This window comes from Hipposideros armiger, unplaced genomic scaffold, assembly GCF_001890085.2.
Source record: "Hipposideros armiger isolate ML-2016 unplaced genomic scaffold, ASM189008v1 scaffold_242, whole genome shotgun sequence".
Taxonomy (NCBI): domain Eukaryota; kingdom Metazoa; phylum Chordata; class Mammalia; order Chiroptera; family Hipposideridae; genus Hipposideros; species Hipposideros armiger.
In genome coordinates, this window is record NW_017731592.1 from 326967 (window position 1) to 343968 (window position 17002).

At 47.1% G+C, this 17002-nt stretch overlaps 1 protein-coding gene across 1 annotated transcript in view; it reads left to right on the forward strand.

The window, feature by feature from the left end:
* Positions 1–3896: 3896 nt before the first annotated feature.
* KPNA7 (karyopherin subunit alpha 7) overlaps positions 3897–17002 on the forward strand; it is a 41040-nt gene continuing 27934 nt past the window's right edge. The window contains exon 1 of the mRNA XM_019655560.1: positions 3897–4295. The gene's annotated coding sequence lies outside the window, so the exon portion shown is untranslated. The remainder of the gene's footprint in view (positions 4296–17002) is intronic.

Consider the following 17002-nt stretch of genomic DNA (forward strand, 5'->3'; position numbering starts at 1 on the left):
AATTCTATGACATTTGCCTTGTGGGGAAGCTGTTGACCTCAGCCCCGAGGTGCAGTCTGTGGGAAGAAATAGAACCGCTGGTTAATGAGTTTTCCTATAACTGCACTCATGGAGGGGGCCGGCTCTCAAGGAGGAGGACCCGGGTGGACTCATCCAAAGCCTTTGGCATGGATGAGCTGGATGGCCAATTGCTTGATGACTTTGTCCCTTTCACATGCTAAGGCCAGCAAGCCAGTGTGAGCTTGAAGTTCAGTCATCCGATACTGTCTATGGGCACCCTTCCGCCCACCATGGCCTGCACAGGCCATGTGGCATCACGGTGCAGTGCCAGCTTTGAGTTCAAAAGCCCCGCCTCTAACTCCTCCGCGGCTCCCCATGCATGTTTTTACATTGAGCAAGTCCCTGCCTTCTCTGGGCTGGCCTTTTCTGTCTGGAAAATGGAATGGACAGACTCTAAGAGCTCTTTGTGCCCTTCTCAAGCTCGGAGATGACCTCCGGGTCTGGAGGAAATCTGCCTGGGGAACTCTCCTCCTGGCATCTGCCATCACCCCTAGCTCCACCCTCCAGGTCCCTAATTCACTGTTTTTTTTCATTGAGAAAAAATATGAACATAAAATTAACCATTTTAAATGAACACCCAATGGCATTTATTATATTCACAAAATTGTGCAACTACAATCTCTATCCATTTTCAAAACATTGTCATCAGCCCAAAAGGAAACCTAGTACCCATGAAACAGTTTCTCGCCCAAGCCCCTGGCCACCACCAATCTGCTTTCTGTCTCTGTGGTTTTATCTATTCTCAATTTTCCATCTGGATGGAATCATGCAATATATGACCTTTTGTGTCTGGTTTCTTTAGCGTAATATTTTCAAAGTTCATCCATGTGGCAGCCTGTGTCAGGGCTTCATTCCTTTTCGTGCTGAATAATATTCCATTGTATGTAGGGGCCACCATTTCCTTCTCCATTCATCTATCAATGGACATGGGGTTGTTTCCACCGTTCAGCTATGGTGACTAGCACTGCTATGAACGTAAGGGTACATGTATTTATTTGTGCACCCATTTTCGGTCCTTTTAGATAGGTACCTAGGAATGGAATTGCCAGATCATTTGGTGATTCTATGTTTAGTTTTTTGAGGAACCACCAAGCTTTCTCACAGCAGCCGAACCATGTCACCTTCCCACCAGCAAATCACAAGAGTTCCAACTTCTCCATATCCTCACCAACACTTGTTATTTTCCTTTTTTTTTGTACTACTGCCATCCTAGTGGGTGTGAAGTGGCATCTCATTGTGTTTTTTATTTACATCTCCCTAATGACAGATGATGTTCACCTTTTCATGCTGGTCATTTGTATATCTTTGGGGAAAAGTCCATTCAAGTCCTTTGTCCGCTTTTTATTGGGTTGTTTGTCTTTCTGTTGTTGAGTTGTAAGAGTTCTTTCTATACTTTAGCTACTATTAATAAACCTTTATCAAATATATGATTTACAAAATTTTCTCCCATTTTGCAGGCTTGTTTACTTTCTTGATAATGTCCTTTGATGCACAAAAGTTAATTTTAATGAAGTCCAATTTATCTAGTTTTTCTTTTGTCACCTATGCTTTTAGTGTCATATTTAAGGAACCACTACCAAATTCATGGAGATTTGCCTTTGTGTTTTCTTATAAGAGTTGTATGGTTTTAGCTTTTATATTTAGGTTATTGATGCCTCAATTCACTCTTAAAGGAAAAAGAAACCTACCTGAGCACAGAGCTGACTTCCTTTTTTGTCTGTCTGAGTTTGGGCTGGGAAGCAGCTGCTTTAAACCCAAAGCACATATTAATGTTTTCCAGATGCTTTCTATCATCACCTGATCCCTACAGCGTGTTATTGTATTCTGACCCCTGGAATCCAGCAACGAAGGATCGGATTAATAAGCAATGATGACACGAACCTTCACTAACACCTACTCTGCCTGAATACTTCACACCTGAGGATGAACTGCACATCTTCCATGCTGGGCCTCAGTTTCCCCAAAGGCAAAATAAGATTTTGGCTGAGGTGCCTGCAAGTATGGCTGTTGTCAAATGCTGCTGAGGTGCCATGCTCACCACTGTGCTGCTCCCCAAATTCTGATCATCTGATGGGTTGTTTTTAATTTCTTTAGCAGCAGAACTTTTCATGAGCAGGCCCTTGTGCAGAAGTCTGGGTTGTAAACAGATAAAAGTGGAGCTTCTCTGGGTAGAGCTGAGGAGGGCACCCCCACCCCCATGGTGCCCTCTCCCTGGAGCCTTTGAGGGCAGTGCCCAGATATCCAGGAGAGGCTGTGGGGGGAGTCCATCCTTGGAATGCCCCACCCAAAGCCTGGCCCCTGCGTGCTCCAGCTTACTCCTACATGATCTTCACCCTCTGGCTAATGAGAACGGGGGCCAGTGAGAAGAAACAGGACCCTGCTCCACGGTGATTCTGGGAGGGGATGTTCCCAGCAGGAGGTTTTCCATCCAGGCCCCAGCAGGAAAGAGTACGCTCCAATGGAGTCACTGCCTAGATTTTAATGGGGCAAGGTTAAGGGAAACCCAGGGGGGATGGTGAGGCACCCCACACCCCACCCCCAGAGAGGCAATAGGGAAGCCACCACACCCCAGATACGGCTGTGGGGAAAGTGTGTCCCTCTGGGGGATGGCGCAGCTACTGCCCAACCAGACCAAATAGGGCCAGGGCCTCACTTGTCTCTCCGGCCTGCTGGCGTGTCTTCTCCCAACGTGCCCTGTGGCCAAACCCAACCAGAAGCCGGAGAACAAGGACCTGGGGAGGCAGCCAACAGAGGTCAGCCTCCTGGGACACAGGACAGGGTGGCGAAAGGTGGCAAATGGATCTGGAGCAAATGTTGGACATTTGGCAACTACCCTTGGTCTCTCATGGTTTGAGCTTCTCACAGGGGAGTTTTTAATGGTCAGTATTCCAGAAAGTTCTATTTCAGTAAGAATGCTTGGTCTGGGGAAGGCCCTCAAAGTAAGTTCAGGTGACTACTACTTCCCAAATATAGGTGGGCACATGCAATGCTCTCTGCCTTTAAAAATGCATCAAGAACCACACCGAACTTGGAATGAATCTGGCTCATAAAGATACCTGGGGAAAGTTTAGTGATGTCTTTCTGTAAAGAGCTAGCAGACATAAATCCCCTAGAGGAAAGAAAATTCCCTAGAGCCATGGATTGGTATCAGTACAAAAAATAAAAGCAAAGGGCTCCCATGTCCATTAGCTCATTTTGATCCTTCCGACAACCTGGGCAGGTGGGTGGGCAGATAAGTAATGACCTGCTTTTAGCAGATAATAAAATGGGCTCAGAGGGGTGAAGCAATTTGCCCAAAGACACAAAGCAAGTCAGCGTCTAAGACGTGGCTTTTTTCTTTCTAGCATTTACCGTTATCCAACAATGTATTATAGAGCTACCAGATGATTTCTGGGCTCTTTCCCCCATAGAATGTAAGCGTGGTGAGGGCAGGGGCTTGGCCTGGTCCCTTTACTGAGAGACAATAGAGTGTGGTAGTCAAGTACTTGGACTCTGAACCAACTTCTCTGGGTTTGCCCCTTACTAGCTCTATGACCTCTCTGTGCCTCAATGTTCTTATGTGTAAAATGGGGATAATAGTGGTACTTAGCAAATAGGCTTGCTATGAAAATTAAATGAGCTCATACATGTAAAGTGCCTGGCACCTACTAGATGATCAGTCAGTATTTGTTGAATGAAAGGAAGCCAGCGCCTTGTCACAGGAACAATGACTGCACACACAGTACTTTGTTTGGGTGGTCATGCAGGTGGGAATTGTTCTTGGCATCCACATCCAGAAACCCCTGCCCTTGGCATACACAGAGGTCTGGGCCCTGCCCCCAAACAGCCGGTTTAGGACTAGGATGTAGGCCTGCTAGCCCTCTGTGTCAATCTCTCCCCACCCCGTCTTCCTTCCTTTCCCCCGTTCCTTGAGCTCTGTGCCAAGTTCTTTGCTAGACCTTAGCAAAGATATACAATTAACTAGACACTTTCCCCACCTTCAAGGAGTTTGCAGCGTTGTCTGTTGGCCTCTGGTGGTGAGAGCACTCTAATGGGCGCTCTAATGGGCGAACAATGGGCAACAGACTGGGGAGGGCAGAGGAGGTTCAGAAGGTAAAGGTGGAGGAGAGGCACCATGATCAATCCTGTGCCCTCTGCTCCTCTGTCAGCCTGAAGACCCCTATACTGAAGACCCCTTGGAGAGTCCCCCAGTGCCAGGACCCAGAGCCTCAGCTGGAACCGAGTTCTCAGTCAAGGTAAGTTGAAGTACATAGGACCCCTGTCTAGATCCAGGGCCAGGAAGCCAAAGCTACAGATTTCCTGGTGTGTGCCAGGCCCTGGGCTGAGACCAGCTGCTCCTGGAACCGGCCCCCTTTCTATGAAGCAAAGTGCCAGCTATGAAAAGGCTAAAGGGTGGGCCTTTGCCAGCCTATGAGAACTGCTATTGGCCACTCAACAGCCACTTGCTCCACACTTTACTAGGCACCCTTTGGGGCAGGCTCTGTGCTGGGTCCTACTGCTTGTGAGGCTGGTCAGGATGGTGGGGGGTATGTGGGTGGGCATGGTCTTCTCGCCTTGCTTAAAATGAGAAGTGTGGCCTTCTCCAATTGGATACTAAGTATTGGCTTCTAGAACATTCTTAGAATGTAGAAACCTCCCAAGTGGAAAGAGTTGCATGCCTTGAGTCTCAATTCTGACTTTAGGCAAGTCACTTAATCTCCATGAGCCCTCCATTTCTTCACTATAAAATGGGAATAATAATGATAATAATAATAACATCTTACAGAATTATGAAATGATCAAGTGGGATTATGGACTTGGAAATAGGTTTTTTTTAAATTTTAACTAACCATCACCAACTAATGGCATTGAACATCTTTTCACGTGCTTGTTTGCCACCTGCATATCCTCTGGTGAGGTCTCTGGTTAGATCTTTTACCTATTTTTTAACCTTAGGCAGTTTGTTTTCTTAATAAATTTTGAGAGTTCTTTATATATTCCAGATACAAGGCTATCATGGGTTATGTGCTTTGTAAATATTTTTTCTTGGTCTGTGGCTTATCTCGAAAATGCTTTTAAGTAGTAGATGCTACCTACATGTTCAGGGTCCCCCCGAATGACTCAAAATGAAGACCTCAAGAAATTGCACTCCCATCCACTTATGCCTATCTCCTGGGCTGCCTCCCTGGAGCATATCAGGCTCCTCTGAGCAAGACCAAGGGCTGGAGTTAGGAGTTCTGATACCTTGGTTCAGGGCTGGCAGTGGGAGGAGAGAGAACAGAGTCAGAATAGACTTTTCAGGCCTCGGTGTTCCTCAGTGGTCTCTGCAGGTGTCTGCAGGATCATGTGTTCAGCAGCCTGATCCCCGGCTCCTCATGGGAGCATCTCATGACCATCCCATTTCCACATGCCACATAGTTTGGATGCGTAGGGTATTGTTATGCTGCTGAGACAGGGGCCGGCTAGACACATACTCTAGAGCAGGGGTCAGCAACTTTTGAGACAGAAGAGCTGCCAGGAGTCAGTAAACTGCAGCTCATGAGCTACATGCGGCTCTTTGGGTATGTACATGTGGCTCTGAAGTAAAATTGAAAATGAAAATAAAACTATCATAGTTTCATTTATAATATTACTTTAAATTTTCCTTATTTGTAAAAAATATATTTATGGCTCTCAAATAATTTTTAAATTGTTGTGAGGGACAGGATTGGCTCTTTCAGGAGTCTGCAAACTTTGAGACGGAACATATCCAAAGAGCCACATGTGGCTCGTGAGCTGCAGTTTGCCGACCCCTGCTCTAGGGTATTCAAGCTCTAGAGCCCTCTGATCTGGAGAATGGCAGCTGAGACAAGCCTGAGGTTTCTGGCCCTCCCACCAGCCTTGGGCCAAGAGCAGCCCCTCACCAGGCACTGCCCACCCCAGGCTCCTGCCTGAGTGCCTTGAGAGAACCTCTTTGGAAGCCCAAAGGTCATTCTTCCTCCCTCCCTCCTCCTTCCCTCTGTCCTCTCCCTCCCTTCAGGCATCCCTGAGCTGCTTTCCCATAGAAAGGAGCAAAGGGGAAATTCCGCAGAAAACCACTGTTGGGGTGGTCAAACAAATTGTGAGAATAAAAAGTTGGAAACAACTTAAACATCGATCCATAGTGATTAGTTAATAAAATGAAATAGGAACAAAGGTGCCATGGATATTTTTAAAACTGACAATGTAAACTCTTATTTGTTGGCACAGAGCAGGGCTCACAGTGTACTGTTTTTTTGTGGGTTTGTTTTTGTTTTTTGTTTGTTTTTTTAAGGGTTATAGAACAGCTCCAGCCCATTTTGTGAACAGATGCACCAAGAGCCTATCTGAAAGGACGTTCCGCTAGGTGATTGCAGTCATTCGTTCTGGGTAGTAGGATTTCAGGGGTTTGTTGCTGTTGTTAATCCTTTAGGTTTATGTTGCCTGAAGGTTTTTCAATGAGAAGGACTATTTTAAGGATCTGAAATTAATTTTTAGGGAAAAAAAAGAAACAAATGTCCATGGATGTGTCTTAAGAGGCTCTCTTTGGTTTCCCTCCCTAGGGTGGTAGTTGAAGGGTCCCTCCTGGCGTGTTCCAAAGCCTACAGTCGCAGGTGTTCTTTGCCACCTTGGAGGAAGGGGGTTCAGTGCCCTCCTGGGAGGGGTGCAGGACGAAGCCTTGGCAGGTGGAGGGAAGTTCACAGTGTGCTCCTTGAAGACCAGACATAAACACAGAGCCTGGGCCCAGAAATAGCCCCTTGCCCCAGGAACCCCTGGAATTCTACAGGGTCATCTCAGCGAGGGGAGAGCCTGACAGGCCGCTGCTGGAAGCTTCCTCACAAGCTCTGAAATGGAAGGTGGGGCCTAGAGCAGTTTTCTTTGAACCTAAGGCTCTGGAATTTGGGGCAGAGACAAGCTGGTACCTGGACAAGGAGTTCTCCAAACTCAGCCCAGCTTGAAAAGTCTGATTTCAAGCCAACTGGAGATTTCCTAATTAATTGTGAATTCTGTGGAATCCCAGAAATATGGTGGTCAAAGTTATGGAAGATAAATTTCTCCAGCTGCATTTCTTTCTTTTTCATACTGAATTTAGACTTAATATCGCAACTCAATTTTATTTGGCACTGAAGTGCTGTTCTCATTTTATTATCTCAAAAATCTTCAACTTTTCACCTCCCCACCAACACCACCCCAGCATCATTCCTCTTCATCAAGAAGTGTTTATTCTTTTTTTTTTTTTTTAGATTTTTTTATTTTATTTTATTGGGGAATTGGGGGGATGGGAACAGTGCTGGGGAATTGGGGGAAGGGGAACAGACAAGTTACTGTCATTGTGTTCTTCAGTCTAGTTGTGGAGGACGTTGCTTCACTGGCCTAAGTTGGCACCATCATTGCGCTCTTCCCAGGTGAGGCAGATCAGTCGCGGGCCTCTGGACTGCCGCTCACTGCAGCTGCCGGCCGCCCACGCTGGCCGCCAGCCACACACGGTAGCCCATGGCAACCCACCGCCACAGGGGCCGCAGCCTACGCTGTCGCCGGCGACCCACAGCAGCCCAGCTCCAGGTAGAGGTGTTGTTCAGCATCTTAGCTGTAGAGGGCAGTGTCACTGGCCCTCATATGTGGGATCTGAACCGGGGCCCTCTGGCATCCCAAGCCAGTTCTTAACCATCGTGCCACTCGGCCGGCCCAAGAAGTGTTTATTCTTATTTTTCCAAAGGAGAGAGTCTCTTTACTTGCTGAGACTCTCCCAAGGTTAAAGTGTCTGAAAAACTCAGCGGATTTTAACCTACTCAGCTGGATAATCTCTTATTCCTTCCATTCATCTACTCATCCATCCATCCATACATACATCTATATATCCACCCATCCCCTCATTCATCCATCCATCCATCCATCCATACATACATACATACATACATCATCCATCCATTCTCTCACCCATCCATCCATTCAGCCCAGGGGCTGGGCTGGAGAAAATCTTGGCTTTATTCTCCTCATTCTCCTGCACTCTGTGAGGACAGCATGTCCCCCACGGAGTCATCTCGGAGTGGGAACATCATGCTGGACACACAGTGCTGTCTTTGAATACCTCTCTCACTTCCTTGTCTGGGATGATAATACTGTCTCTCACCAGTTTGTTACACAGGTAAGGTGATAATAATAATAGTGTACCAAAAGTCCCTGTATGATTATTAGAGCCTAGGCACTCAAGCAGTGACAGCTGGGAGTTCTAAGTTCCCTGGCAGCAGGGACTCTGTCTGGTTCAGTTCTGCACTGAGCAGGTGCCCGGTAGCTGCTCCTACATGGAACCTTGTCCACAGCCCCACTCCTGAGGACACAGTGTCAGGGAAAGGCTACATGTGACCTGGACTCTGGGTGCGACTGGTGCTTCTGCTTTTCAGAGGCCCAATGAAGAGAAAATTCCATAGACTACCCCCGCACCTCCAGAAAAGAAAATGCTTAGGACAGTCAGGTAGATGAGAAAAACTGGGAGCAATTGTACTGAGCCAGCCCATAAAACAACACATTTTTAGGAAATAACTACTGGATGGAAGGATTCAGTTTCAGATTTTACTGGAGAGCCCTCAGGTCTGACAATCAGCCTCGGTTTCCTTTGCTGTCTTCCCGCTTGCTTTTTCTTTCCTTAATATCGCTTTTTCTCTTCATCCCCTGGTTCTGGGCCAAATAGCATCTACCAAGAGTCTAAAATTAGCTCCTTAGGGGTCAGCTTCTGGGAAGTTAAAGTCCCCCAGACCCTGGGGACTTTCTGACACATGTGAGCACACACACACACACACACACACACACAGACAACACCCTCATAGAGGACAAGGAGTTGACAGCTGCCTTCATCAGGAGCCAGTGGATTCCCAAAGGCCGACCTTGAGCACAAAACCTTCCCAGAATTCCCAGAGGAACTGTGACATCAACTCTCCAATTCAGGGATTCTTTTTTTAAAAACCGTTTTTGTATTAATAATATAATGAATAGGCATTTATAAATAACCAATGATGAACTGTTGCCGAGACCCCAATATTTGTTTGTTTTTAAATGAGTCAGTCTGTCTGCGTGTACTGGCCCAAAGAAATGCACAAGCAGGAGTTTGCAGTATAGAAAGAAAAAGAGTATAATATTAAATTGGCCAGTCCGGAGATGGGGAGCTTATTGTCTAAAGACCGGACTCCCCATTGGCATGTAGATTACGGAGTCTATAGGACAAAATCATGGGTTAGGGGTTAGGGTTGTGCTGGGAGCTGATTGGTCGGAGGTGAGGTAAACGTAATAAATCATTTCCTCAGGTCTTAAGGACAGTTCTGAGGTCTGTTTCAGCGTCCCTCTGTCTGGTCTCATGGGAAAGCAGCCAGGTGTCACTCTACCTTAGGGCTTAGGAGCGGAAACATAACCTAGGTCAAGGTGTTATCTTTAGCCTGTGATGAGAGGTTGCACCATGGGCTACTGTCTTCTGCTGCCTGGGGGGTTGCTGATTATCAGGGTAAAGGCTAAGTCTCGGAGGGAGGGAGGGAGAGGAGAGGAGAGGAGAGGAGAGAGACAGAGAGAGAGAGGGAGAGAGAGAGGCAGAGAAACAGAGAGAGAGAGGTGATTTCTAGAGCTAGGATTTAAAGCTAAATTTAATCAAAGTCATAGGGACCCTCAGTTTCAGTACCAAGTTGGGGAGATGGTGAAAGCAATTGGCCAGGGATATGGGCAACAAAGGGGTGCATTGACTGTATAGGATTTTAAAACAATAATGAAAACTGGGCAGAAATCAGTCTGCTTTTATTATTATTATTATTATTATTATTATTATTATTATTATTAGTTTCAGGTGTACAAAGCAACATAATAGTTAGACATTTACAACCCTCACAAAGTGACAAAAACCCCCTCCCCCAATCTACTACCGCTCTGACATCTTGTATAGCTGTTACAATACCATTACTATCTTATGCTATACTCCACCTCCTGTGACTATATATATAATTTTTTTTATTGTTGACACAATATTACTCTACTTCAGCTTCAGGGGCACAGTGTATTGGTCATGCATCTGCACAGTCTATGAAGTGATCCCCCTGATAAGTCCATTTCCCATCTGGCACCCTATATAATCTTTACAACAATGTTGATTATATTCCCCATTCTGTATTTCATATCCCCATGACTATACTGTGACAATTAATTTCCTCTTTCTAATCCCTTCACCTTCTCCCCCATTCCCTCCCCTCTCCAATCTAACAACCATCAGTTTTTTTCCTCTATATCTCTGAGCCTATTTCTTATTTTGTTTGCCCATTTATTCTATTCCTTAGATTCCACATATAAGTGAGATCATATGGTATTTGTCTCTCAGTCTGACTTATTTCTCTTAGCATAATATTCTCAAGGTCCATCCAAGTTGTTGCAAATGGTAAGATTTTAATTTTTTATGGCCTAGGAATACTCCATTGTATAAATGTACCACAGTTTCTTTATCCAGTCGTCAACGGGTATTTCAGTTGTTTCATTATCTTGGAAACATATACCATGCTTATGGATGGGAAGAATTAGTATAGTTAAAATGTTCATACTACCTAAGGCAATATATAAATTCAACACAATCCCTATCACATTATCAATGACATTTTTCACAGAACTAGAACAAATAGTCCTAAAATTTATATGAATAATAAAAAACCCCAAATAGCCACAGCAATCTTGAGAAATAAGAACAAAGTAGGAGGTATCACGCTCCCCGACATCAAATCATAATATAAGGCTATAGTAATCAAAACAGCATGGTACTGGCATAAAAACAGACACATAGATGAATGGAACAGAATAGAGAGCCCAGAAATAAACCCATTCCTATATGGTCATTTAATCTACAACAATGGAAGCAAAAATTTACATTGGGGTAAAGACAGTCTATGTAATAAATGGTACTACAAAAACTGGACAGATACATGCAAAAAAATGAAACTGGACCACCTTCTTACACCAAATACAAGAATAAATTCAAAATGGATTAAAGACTTAAATAGAAGGTCCGAAACCATAAAACTCCTAGAAGAAAATATTGGAAGTAAATTCACAGATGTTAACCCACAGTCTGCTTTTACCACCGCCCTTCCTGATCATTTCAATGCTATCCATAATGAACATACCTCCTGCCACGGGGACTGCGCCCCCCACACCATGTGCTCTGGGTGCCCCTGTAAATAGCAGGATTGATGATACCACAGAAACATGGAAAACATGTTCATGTTTTACGAAATGAAATCCGAGGGAAGGGAATTCTGACATATACTACAATGGGGTTGAACCTTGAGGATATTATGCTAAATGAAATAAGCCAGTTGGAAAAGGACAAATCCTGTATGATTCCCCCTTATGTGAGGGTCTGAAGTGGTCGAACTCACAGAGACAGAAAGTAGAACAGGGGTTTTCAGCAGATGGGGGAGGGGGAATGGGGAGTTAATGTTTAATGGGTGCAGAGATTCAGTTTTGGAAGGTGAAAACAGTTCTGGATATGGATGATGGTGATGGTTGCAAATAATATGAATGAACTAATGCCACTGAAACATACACTCAAAAATGGTTAAAATGGTCCATTTGATGCGTATTTTACCACCATGGAAAAAAAGTCAGGCGTGATCCCAGCACAGGCAGGAGAACACTGAGGCCACAATGGGACCACACAGACCTGGCCTTTCCCCATCATGTAATCTTGAGCAAGTCACACTGATGTTGGCAGCCTCAGTTTTCCACTCTGTGAAATGGGACTGGTAATTCCTACTACATCACAGGAGGCAAGGGGGTTTAAACAAACCAGGTAACAAATCCATCCAAATAATCCAATGGCGAGAATTTACAAGTTTGTTGGAAAGGTATAGGAAAGTGCTGCTGGGACAGGGGGTCCCCAGGTGTCAGCCCCAAGCGGAGGTTGGGAGGCCGAGGAGTGGGTTCAGTGGAGGGGGGGTGATGGAGGAAGGATACAGAAAGAGAGAGGCCAACAGCAGGCTCCCAGTCTGGGTGGGTGGTGTGGCCCTCACAAGTGACTGGGCTTAGGAGTAAGGGAGAATGCAGTGACTTCCATCTGAGGACTCAGATTCCATCCACAGTGCTTTTCCAAGTCCTTTGGGTAGTGACTGGGGGCACTGTTGTGGTGAGCTGATTAGCTTTCTTCAAAGGACGCCAGCACAATGCTTGGCGTGGGGAGGGGTGAGCACCACCCACTGGAATCCTGGGAATGTCCTGCGTGATGAAGGAGGGAGTTCTGCAACACCGTGAGGGGGCGGGGGGGTGGGGAGTCGGGGGACCTGGCACTGGGGCCAGCGTGCCCACTTATACATTCAACAAAAATCATGAGCAATGACTCTTCCTGGCAGTGGGGATAAAGCCGCGAGTAGAACAGACAATACCCCTACTCTCATGGAGCTTACATTCTATTTTGGCAGAGAAGTTGGAAAAGAAACAAGCAATAAATGTATTGCATTTCACACATTAACAACTGCTACTAAGGAGAACAACAAAATAAAATAAGTCAAATGGCAGTGCAAGGTTGGGGTGAGGTTCAATTTTAGACAGGGTGACCAGGGATGATCTCTAAAAACTGAGACCTAAAGGGGGTGACAGAGGCACAAGGAGCAGCATGTGCAAAGGCCCTGAGGCCAGCATGGGCCTGATATGTTTGAGGGACAGTGAGGAGGCCAGGGTGGCTAGAAAAGGAGGGTGGCTGGAGTGCGGTCAGAAGAAATGGGATGAGGGGCAAGGCAGAGCGTGAAGGGGCTCCTAGGTAGTTGCAGGGATGTTGGGGAACATTAGAGTAGTTGAGCAACAAAGTAGTACAACATGACCTGAATGTTTAAAGGATCCCTCAGCTGTATGTGTGGAAAAGCCTGTAGGGACACAGGCCAGAGCTGGGAGAGCTATGAAGAGGTGAGAGAGACACTGTTGGGCAGAACAGGGAAGCCTGGGACAGTCTGTCTGATAGCCTTGGATCCTGCAGGGGTCAAGCCTCCGCAAGTCATCCTGAATCCCCCCTCTTTGGACACCACTTGCCAGCCAGCCTTGGTTTGAAACCATGGCATCGGCTTATGCGTCTGTTACTGTCACCCACCACCTCCCCTGGGTCGCCGAGTCCTGCCCAGCTCTGAACCCACTGGCCTTCACTGCATCCACACCTCCATGTCCTTCAGGCACCTGGGTGCGAGGGTCCAACCCTGAAGTCCAGGCTTCATCCACTCAGAGCCCCCACTTCTCCATAATCAGGGCATCTGGGGTCCAACCTTCCTCTCTCCACACTCACTGCCCTGACTGGCCATCCTGGAAATAACCCTCCTCTCACCTCCCCAAGGCCAGTATAAATATTCCAAAATGACACACTCAGAGCGACTGTTGATTTTGTTAGCTGTGCTCTTGGTCTTTTGCTTTTAGTTTTTAAAGTCTTATCTGTTAGATATTCGTTCTGAATACTTACGAGAAAATGGTATGATGTCTGAGACATCCTTTAAAACATACCAGCAGAAATCAATAAATACAAAATGAAGAAGGTGAGGAGAGAAGAAAGAAGATGGTGTTGGTGATCGTTGGACCTGGGTGACAGGTACCCAGGATTTGTTTGTGCTGTTCTCTCTACTTGTATGGATTTGGAACTTTCCATAATAAAAAAAGTAAAAACAATGCAAATAGGAGCACAACCCTGCTGAGGCCTTTAGGGCTCCCTGTTGCCCTCAGGACAAAGTCCACACACTTTCAGAGAATGAGGAACAAGGTGGGTGTAGCCACCAACGCTGCTCAGAATCCCCGGTCTGTGATGATAATAAAAAGCAAACAGAGTCCATTTGTCATTGCCTTAAAACCCCCTACCGACAGTGCAACCCCTTCCTGCCTGGATCAGGGTGAACAGCCCCCACTGCCCCTCCCCTGTATCCCAGCCCATTTTTGCCCTGGCACCAGACCCCATCTTTTCTCTGGCAATCCTGAACGGCCTGTGTTCCCAGGAGAACTGTGGCCATTTTTTTTGCCTCGGTGCCTTTCCCTCAGACTGGAGAATCTTTTTCAGTTTTCCAGCCATTAACTCCTGCTTTTCCTGAGGACTTGTTTTCAGTACCACCTCCTCCAGCAAGCCCTCCCTGAACTCCCCTGCCATGTGTTTTACCTATTGCTGTCCTGCTCCCACTCTTCTGGGAGGGCCCATCTCTGCTCCTGATGGGAGAATGGAGACCAGGTCATCTGGTTCACCATTGCATGTCTGGGCCTGATACACAGAGGGGACTCAATAAATATAATATCTTTTGAATACTTACATGAAATTTCATTCTTATTTCCATTTCAATACAAAGTGGACCCACCACCCTGTCTCCTTGCCTGCTGTGAGAATAAACATTTGTTAACTGTTCAAGAGTGGATTTAAGCCTAATACTCAACTTTAGGAAGAGGCCTCTCAATCTAGCCAGATCCTGGAAGCCTCAAACACCCAGGATACAAACCCTTCCCTGCCCCTCACCTTGAATAGCTCATCTGAGGATCTCAGAAGGCTGCAGCTGCCGCGACTCACCTCCGAGGCTCCCCATCTGTACCTTGTTGGGACACGAGAATCACCTGGAGACCTGGGCTTCCCCCAGACCAACTCTGTCAGTCTCTGGGCCCGGAGGGCCCAGGTACCAGGTGTTCAGCGCTCCTCATGTGATTCCAATGTGTATCCAAGGCTAAGAACCATTGACTTAAGTCAGAAACCAGGCCTGTGGGGAAGGAAGGCCAAATGCCCCATAATACCTGCCACCTGCTGAGGGCACTTAAGGCTGACCAGGCGGCTAGAGGCTCAGGCTCCCTGCCCGGTGAGTGACAAGTGGGTGCCAGCAGCTCCTGGTGTGGCCGTGGTGCCCCAAGCCCGCTGTCTAGGGACTGATCAGACACCTTGCTCTCATTCAGGTAATGACCATGAAGCTGTTTGGGACCCTGGTGAGGTGCCCTGGTCTTGCCCCACCCCTCTCCATCCCCCCACCCCCAGCCAGTGGCTTGCCAGGAGGAATGGCTCCCAGACAGAGGCTGGGCCTCTCCTTGTTGAATCAGCCTCGGTTTACAGAACTGTGCTGCTCAGGGGCTCTTGGCTTGTTTCTGGGATGGGTAAGGAGGATGTGACAGGTGCCAGGTGCCCATGACTCCACAGAGCCCAGGTGGGGGTTTGCAGGGTGTGTGGAGCCATGCGTACCCACACAGCAGCCTGTGGGTCTGTGTGCCCTACGCCTTTGCTTGTGTTCCTCTCCTTGAAACATCCCTCAGGACATGGTCACCTCTGGGAATCGCCCACCCAACTCTGTCCCCTTCCACAAAGCCTTCCCAAGCTTTGGAGGTGGGATCACCGGGAAAAGAACCTGGTCTCCTGCCTCCTCCTCTGCTGGGACACCTGCCTCCCCTCTGGGCCAGCATGAGCTGCGGAGGGAGGCCCGGCAGTGCCTTTTGCATCAAACGTGGCGTCTGTGCCTGTCTTGTCTATGTTGGCAAAACCCTGTGGGAGCCAACAAATGCTGAGGTGGGGTCCTGTTCCCACCCCAGGGTCCCACCCCAGGCAGTGCCCGCTTGCAGACCTGTGCACCTTGGAGCAGAGGTCAGCTCAGCCCTTCCTGGGGAATAAGGCCTCACTCCAAAAAATATTCCTCTTTAGTTTAAAACAAACCCCACTTTGAAGACGTGTTTGTTAGTGATGTATATCTGAACATACTGATGTGAAAATATGTCCACGGTACAGGCATAGTGGACAAATAGGCCCCCAAACTGTATATCAGGATCCTTTCCTGTAATGAGCTTCTCGGAGCACATGGAGCCCTGGGGCCTGCAGGGGGTGGTGTGACTATTTAAAGGTTAACTTAGAGGAAGAGTGAGGTTATTGGGAGTTAATGCTCAACACATTGCTGAAGTGTGTTAATTTAAAATCAGAAAAGACTGCTTTAGAGAAGCCAACTCGTGGATGATGAGATATATATATATCTTAATTTAACACAGCTCTCCGTTCATGAAACATGCTCACAAGTCAAAGATTGGCTACATCTAGAAAAGCATAGAAAAAACCCAAAATGGCTTGTAATGCCCTAACCAGAGAAAGGGACTCAGGACCATTAACAAGTCTCAGCCAGGGTCCCTTAGCTAGGCTTCTGCCACCTCACAGCCAAGGCGGGGTCTCAAAGTGTGGGGAACAGCAGAGCTGGCCTGAGGCTGGGGTGTGTGTGTGTAGATAAAGCCCCTAAGTTGGTGATGTTGGCCTAAAGAACCAGCTGGGCTTTCTCTGAGCTCAGACTCAGAGAAGCTGCGGGTACAGGATGACATGGTAGCTGGCTCTCCTGGACGCTTCAAATAGCAGCGTGAGGAGAAAGAAGCACACATTGAGCTGTGACTAGAGAAGCCTGTGAAAGCCAGAAGGATTTGCTTTGCAGCTGGCTTTGCAGAATGTCCCCCAAATGAAGTGGTTTGGCCAAGCCCATGACTTCAAACTGCTCCCTCAAGATGCCTCAGGGAGTGGGGAGGACCTCCAGCGATCTGCAGCTGAGCTCTCTCTACTTATGCCATCTCATACTAGCCTTCCACTTGATATTTGATTTGGAGGGAGGTGGCAGCCATCTGAACCCCTGGATCCACTTCCAAATTTCCTTATGGCCATACCTTCTGGAATGCGGCAGAAGGATGAATGGTTCCCATAGCAATGGTCCTAGAACTAGGCATTGCTTTGGGTGTCTCCGGAAGCAAAAGCATTTTATCTGCTTCTACCAAACTGGCCTCTCATGCACATTCAGAGAGTCATGTAAGCTGAGCTTGTTTTGCTACTTACAGTGGGTGAGACAGCCTTGAGGTGGCAACATATAACAGGACACTTGCGTGGTAGCCTCCATAGTTTCCATGGCCTAAAACACGTGCTTTCCTAGTTTCCAGGATCTCACCCCATGTGTTAATGCCATAGTGGTGACTTGGTGGTCTCCTAATCGATCTTGTT